This window comes from Tinamus guttatus, unplaced genomic scaffold (assembly GCF_059628265.1).
Source record: "Tinamus guttatus ecotype Peru unplaced genomic scaffold, ASM5962826v1 Tinamus_guttatus_pri_ptg000387l, whole genome shotgun sequence".
Taxonomy (NCBI): Eukaryota; Metazoa; Chordata; class Aves; order Tinamiformes; family Tinamidae; genus Tinamus; species Tinamus guttatus.
In genome coordinates this window covers 584,947-591,744 of record NW_028288921.1, presented here as the reverse complement: position 1 = coordinate 591,744, position 6,798 = coordinate 584,947, and positions in this window count along the sequence as shown.

The window sequence follows — 6,798 nt, the reverse complement described above, 5'->3', positions numbered from 1 at the left end:
CAGGTATTGTTGGGCCCCAGCTACTTGCACGGCCAATACTGAGGTGCCCTCGACATCTCCCAGACCCCTCCCTGTAGTGCAGGTGCCCACAGCTCACGTCACCCAAAATACTGGGGTGCCCGAGATCCCCCCAACATTGGGGTGCCAAAAGCACCCCTGGCTGCCAGTATTGGGGTCCCCTGGAATCCCCCAGTATTGGGGATGCTCCCAGCTGCCTTCACTCAAAAGTTGGGGTGCCCTGACCCTTTTGCCAAATATGTGGGTGCCCCAAATTCCCCCCCCCCACATATTGGAGTTGTTCCTAGTTTTTTGAGACCCTACCCAATATTTCTCCCTCAAAACAAACAAACAAACAATATTGGGGTGCCCTAGAGAATTTCACCCATAATAATGTGGTATTCTGGACTCACCACCCCAGGTTTGGGTGCCCCCAGCTCCCTTTTCTCCCCAAATGAGGATGCGTAATTTCCCCCCCATATTGGGGTGCCCCAACTGACTGCCCTAACCCCCCCAATGACCTTTCCCTGCACAGGCTGCAGGAGGAGGACCATAAAGAGCTCATGGATTCTGGAGGAATCCCCAAAAAGTTGAAAAGACCCAAGTGAAAAGCAGCCACGAGGAGCTGACATCAGCCAGGTAAGGGGCAAGCTGTGGTGGAGGGTGCCAGGCAACCGAGGCTGGGGTTTGGGGTAGAGGGGGGGTTATGGGTTGAGTTAGGGTCCTTGGCTCCTGAGGTGTGGGGACATTGGGGTTGCAGGAGAAATCTGTGGTCCCTAAAGTGGGATTTGGGGTCCCCAAGTGGATGAGGGATTTTGGAGTGCAGGAGAAAGGGAGGAAACTGGTTTCCCAAGAGGGCTTGGGGGTCCCTGTCGAGGAAGAAAGAAGCGATCTGTGGGGTTGGGGGAATTTTGCATCTCAGGACAGGGGTCATCTCAGGCCCCTGCGTGTCCTGAGTGGTGCCCTCGTTGCCCCAGAGCTGCCAGCGCAGGACAGAGGTGCTCCAGGCGGTGGAGGTGGTGGTGGTGGGTCCACAGGGGGGCACAGCCTCCTGTTGCCTTGTTTCCTGCGGCAGCTGCTGCTGGGCACCCGCCGTGCCGAGTGGCCGGGCTGTCTGCGCTGCCTCCTCGTGCTGCAGGTGCGTCACCTTGGTCAGGGACAGTGCAGGGACGCGGGGGGACAGAAGGCATTGGGGGCCACGGGGTATTGAGTGGACACCTGGGGCATGAGGGACACATGGGAGATTGGGAGCACATGGTCAGGGACACAGAGGGGACTGGGGACATGTGGGATCAGGGAGACAGAGGGCAGGGAGGGAAACCTAGAGAACTGGGGACATGCGTGGCATGAAGAGTACAGGACATTAGGAACACATCAGGACCTCGAGGGGACAAGGGCATAGAAGGCACACAAGCCTTTGGGGACACATAGGGCATTGGAGAAACATGGGGAACAGGAGGAGACATAGGAGATCTGGGAACATGCAAGGCATTGAGAGACACAAGAGCTAATGGAGAGTACGGGACATAAGAGGACACAAGACACGTGTGGACACATGGAGCATTGTCAGGACAGAGGCCATGATGGCATGTACAGAGCATTGGGGATATGGAGGACATGAGGCACAGAGCATATTAGGGATACATAGGAAATGGGGAGAATTTGGGTCATAAGGAACACATGAGACACTGGGTGCACAAGGATGATGTGGGGCACATGGGCCATCAGGGGGACAGAACATCAGAGGTTCACAGGATATTTGGGGCCAAACGGAGCTTGGGAACACGTTTGCCACCAGGTCCATAGCACATTAGGGACACCCAGGGCATGGGCAGACACATGGGGAATCAGGGGGACACAGGACATCAGGGGACAGCCAGAGCATGAGGGACATGTGGAGCATTAGGGACACAGGACATTAGGGACACATGGGAGATAGGGGGGACATGGGGCACTGGGGACGCATGGAGTATCAGGGACATGTGGGACATTGGTGGGTCATAGAGAACATCGGGGGACATATGAAGCATTGGGTGGACATATGGTGCATCAAGGATACATGGCAAGTTAGAGAAACGCAGGACATTCAGTAACTTGCCGGGGAAGGAGACACGCCAAGGATGCAGGACGTCACAGCAGGGATCGGGGCAGTGGGTCTGTGACAAGACAGGGACAGCCCGAGTTTCCCCTGTCCCAGCCATGGGCACTATGGTGGTCCCTGGGGTGGTGACACCGGTGTGGGCACAGTGTGGGGACACCCTGGGAGCCACCAGCACTGGCTTCCTGGTTGTCCTCACCTCCCTGGGTGCCCCCGCGGATGCTGAGCATGTTGGGGCCCCCACAGGGCTCCCGCCAGGTGCTCCCTGAGCAGCTCAAGCAGCTCTGGGTGTGAGACAGCCCTTCCCGAGAGCATCGTTGTGGTAGAGACGGCCGAGCGGCAGGGCCAGGTGAGCGTCGGGGCACCCCCGGGTCCTGCTGGGAGCAGGGGGACACGGGGTCCCTGCCGGGCACGTGCTGACCCCTCTGCACAACCACCCCTGTCTGTCCCCAGCTTGTTGGGGACCTGCTGCAGGAGCAGAAGAAGCCACTGGTGGCTGCTGTCAAGCTGCAGGCTGAGCTCTCGGACGTCCTCACCCGCATCCAGCACCAGTGAGTGTGACCGCTGGGTCCCCAGGATTGATCCAGTCACCCTCAGTAGTTTCCATGTCTCCCCTGTGCCAGGCCTGGGGTGCCCATATTGCCCATGTCCCCTCCATGTCATCATTGGGGTGCTCGTGGTCCCCATGTTCCCCCTGTGCCATGTTTTGGGTGCCCATGGTCCCCATGACCCCATTGGGTGACCCCACGAACCCCAATATGCCCCAACGCTCCATGGGATCCCCAGTGGGTCCCCCCCAACCTGGTACCCCCCCGCACACAGTGGTAGCCACTTTGGGTGCCCACTCCCAACCCAATGTGAGAACTGCTGGGTTCCCCCATGACCCTGCTCTGGGCTCAAAGGGGACCCCAAGCGTCCCCTGCATGTCCTGAGTGGTGCCCTCGTTGCCCCAGAGCTGCCAGCGCAGGACAGAGGTGCTCCAGGTGGTGGAGGTGGTGGTGGTGGGTCCACAGGGGGGCACAGCCCCCTGTTGCCTTGTTTCCTGCGGCAGCTGCTGCTGGGCACCCGCCGTGCCGAGTGGCCGGGCTGTCTGCGCTGCCTCCTCGTGCTGCAAGTGCGTCACCTTGGTCGGGGACAGTGCAGGGACGCGGGGGGACACAAGGCATTGGGGGACACGGGGTATTGAGTGGACACATGGGGCATGAGGGACACATGGGAGATTGGGAGCACATGGTCAGGGACACAGAGGGGACTGGGGACATGTGGGATCAGGGAGACAGAGGGCAGGGAGGGAAACCTAGAGAACTGGGAACATGCGTTTCATGAAGAGTACAGGACATTAGGAACACATCAGGACCTCGAGGGGACAATCAGGACCTCAAGGGGACAAGGGCATAGAAGGCACACAAGGCTTTGGGGACACATAGGGCATTGGAGAAACATGGGGAACAGGAGGAGACATAGGAGATCTGGGAACATGCAAGGCATTGAGAGACACAAGAGCTAATGGAGAGTACGGGACATAAGAGGACACAAGACATGTGTGGATACATGGAGCATTGTCAGGACAGAGGCCATGATGGGATGTACAGAGCATTGGGGATATGGAGGACATGAGGCACAGAGCGTATCAGGGATACATAAGAAATGGGGAGAATTTGGGTCATAAGGAACACATGAGACACTGGGTGCACAAGGATGATGTGGGGCACATGGGCCATCAGGGGGACAGAACATCAGGGGTTCACAGGATATTTGGGGCCAAACGGAGCTTGGGAACACGTTTGCCACCAGGTCCATAGCACATTAGGGACACCCAGGGCATGGGCAGACACATGGGGAATCAGGGGGACACAGGACATCAGGGGACAGCCAGAGCATGAGGGACATGTGGAGCATTAGGGACACAGGACATTAGGGACACATGGGAGATAGGGGGGACATGGGGCACTGGGGACGCGTGGAGTATCAGGGACATTTGGGACATTGGTGGGTCACAGAGAACATCGGGGGACACATGAGGCATTGGGTGGACATATGGTGCATCAAGGAGACATGGCAAGTTAGAGACACGCAGGACATTCAGTGACTTGCCAGGGGAAGGGGACACGCCAGGGATGCAGGACGTCACAGCAAGGATGGGGGCAGTGGGTCTGTGACAAGACAGGGACAGCCTGAGTTTCCCCTGTCCCAGCCATGGGCACTATTGTGGTCCCTGGGGTGGTGACACTGGTGTGGGGACAGTGTGGGGACACCCTGGGAGCCACCAGCACTGGCTTCCCAGTTATCCTTGTCCCCTTGGGTGCCCCATGGATGCTGAGCGTGTTGGGGCCCCCACAGGGCTCCCGCCAGGTGCTCCCTGTGACCCTGCTCTGGGCCCAAAGGGGACCCCAACATCCCCTGCGTGTCCTGAGTGGTGCCCTCGTTGCCCCAGAGCTGCCAGCGCAGGACAGAGGTGCTCCAGGCGGTGGAGGTGGTGGTGGTGGGTGCACAGGGGGGCACAGCCCCCTGTTGCCTTGTTTCCTGCAGCGGCTGCTGCTGGGCACCCGCCGTGCCGAGTGGCCGGGCTGCCTGCGCTGCCTCCTCGTGCTGCAGGTGCGTCACCTTGGTCGGGGACAGTGCAGGGACGCGGGGGGACACAAGGCATTGGGGGCCACGGGATATTGGGTGGACACATGGGGGATGAGGGACACATGGGAGATTGGGAGCACATGGTCAGGGACACAGAGGGGACTGGGGACATGTGGGATCAGGGAGACAGAGGGCAGGGAGGGAAGCCTAGAGAACTGGGGACATGCGTGGCATGAAGAGTGCAGGACATTAGTAACACAGCAGGACCTCGAGGGGACAGGGGCATAGAATTCACATAAGACTTTGGGTGTGGGAATATATAGGATAAAAGGTTTGTGAAGGGAACCTGTTGAAGATTGCAAAACTAGGACTGAGGAACTGCTGGTGAAGCAGAGGAGATCCAGGACTGGTCACTGGGATGCTGACGCTCCAGGATTGGTGGGTTAAGATGTGTGAAGGTTATATAAATACCCAACCCTGGTTGGGTATTTATACCAACCCTTCAGCCTTTGGCTGAAGACCATTGGCCCATCAATTACTCTACAGTGCTTATAACCTACTTTCCAAAGGAACTTCGTAGCATATGACAGTTTTCCTCTGCCTGAATTCGTGACACTTCAGAGGATCCTCACCTCCCTCAGCATCACAAACCTCAGCTTCTTCTGACGATGATGATTCTATAAAATGAAATAAAATGGCAGAAAGTGATGTTTCACCTGTTTATAACTCCAGAAAGCAGTTTCAAGTGTCTTTTCTCAATGCATAGTACAAGGGAAACACACACAGTAGGTTTTTTCAGGACACAAAGTGACAAGAGGGTAAGAGTACCATGTTGGGTTTATGACTTTTCTTTGAAGGATATGTACATATATCTTTTTATACTTCTCTGTGGAGATCCTTAAATTAAAATCAGTAAGTTTGGATATGGAAATAACAAAACTTAAAGGTTAAGTTTTTGATAAAACAGTGCAATGAAAGAAAGAAGTCATTATAAACTAAACTACAAGTAGAAACAGATTTATAAAAAGTAGACCTTCTGAAGTGACCCTTTAGCAGCCCATTTGTAATGGTGCATTGACAGAAATGGCAATGAGCAACTGAAGTGGCAAAGAAATGCAATGTACACAGGTTACATGCATGCAATAAATGCAGCAAAATGCACTTGCAGAAGAAATTTAAATCAAAGCTGAGTGTGTGTGTGTATATAAATATATTCAAGAAATTGTATCTCATTTATATGCAATAATTTAGCCCTGGAGAGTACCTGTGCACATAACCTACTTTCCAAGGAGCTTGGTAGCATATGACAGTTTTCCTCTGCCTGAGGCCGTAACACTTTCGAGGATCCTCACCTTCCTCAGCATCACGAACATCAGCTGCTTCTGACGACGATGATGATTCTGTAACTACAGCAGGAGGATACACTTCAGAGGAGCTCTCATGCACATCTCCCTTCCTGAAAATTCTTGCTGTGCTGCACAAAACCAGGAAAACTGCCCCACTATTGCTGTAGCAAGAGCACTGTTTCCCATGCTGAATAATACTGCCCGTTTACTTGACTTCCCACCTGTCTATGGCATCTGTTGCCTTTTATTTGTGTTTGGTTGTGAGCATGTTGTGAATGTGTTCCTTTGTTTTTCTGAGCATCTGTCCTGAGCTCAGCCCAGCCCAGCCCTGACATCCATCCCTCTGGCTTGTAACCCTGATGGCAACAGAGAATTATGCACACATGGCAATTATCCAGTAGTTAGCTCACTTCTGTGAGCAGTAAAGATAATTTAAAGCCAGAATTAATCTATCACCTGAGTTGCATAAGCTTTTTCAGCAGCTTCATTCTTCTTGCAAGCATACATCAAGTTACCCTGCTTAAAAGAACCAAGAAAATCAGTCACAAATATGCAGAGCACCTGACATGCACGTACTTTGTGCCTGTATAGAAACTTTATCAAGGCACTGCATATACACAAAAGATCCAATTTTTCTGCTCTACTTGAAAAAAAAGGAATTTGGACCTAAGCAGGAAGCTACGAAGGCAACTTTCTAGCCTGTTCACAAAATGAAGTGTTCAGCATCCCAAATGAAGAATTCCAATTACCAGGAAAAGGAGGCAATAAGGATTGCTGTGTGCTTCA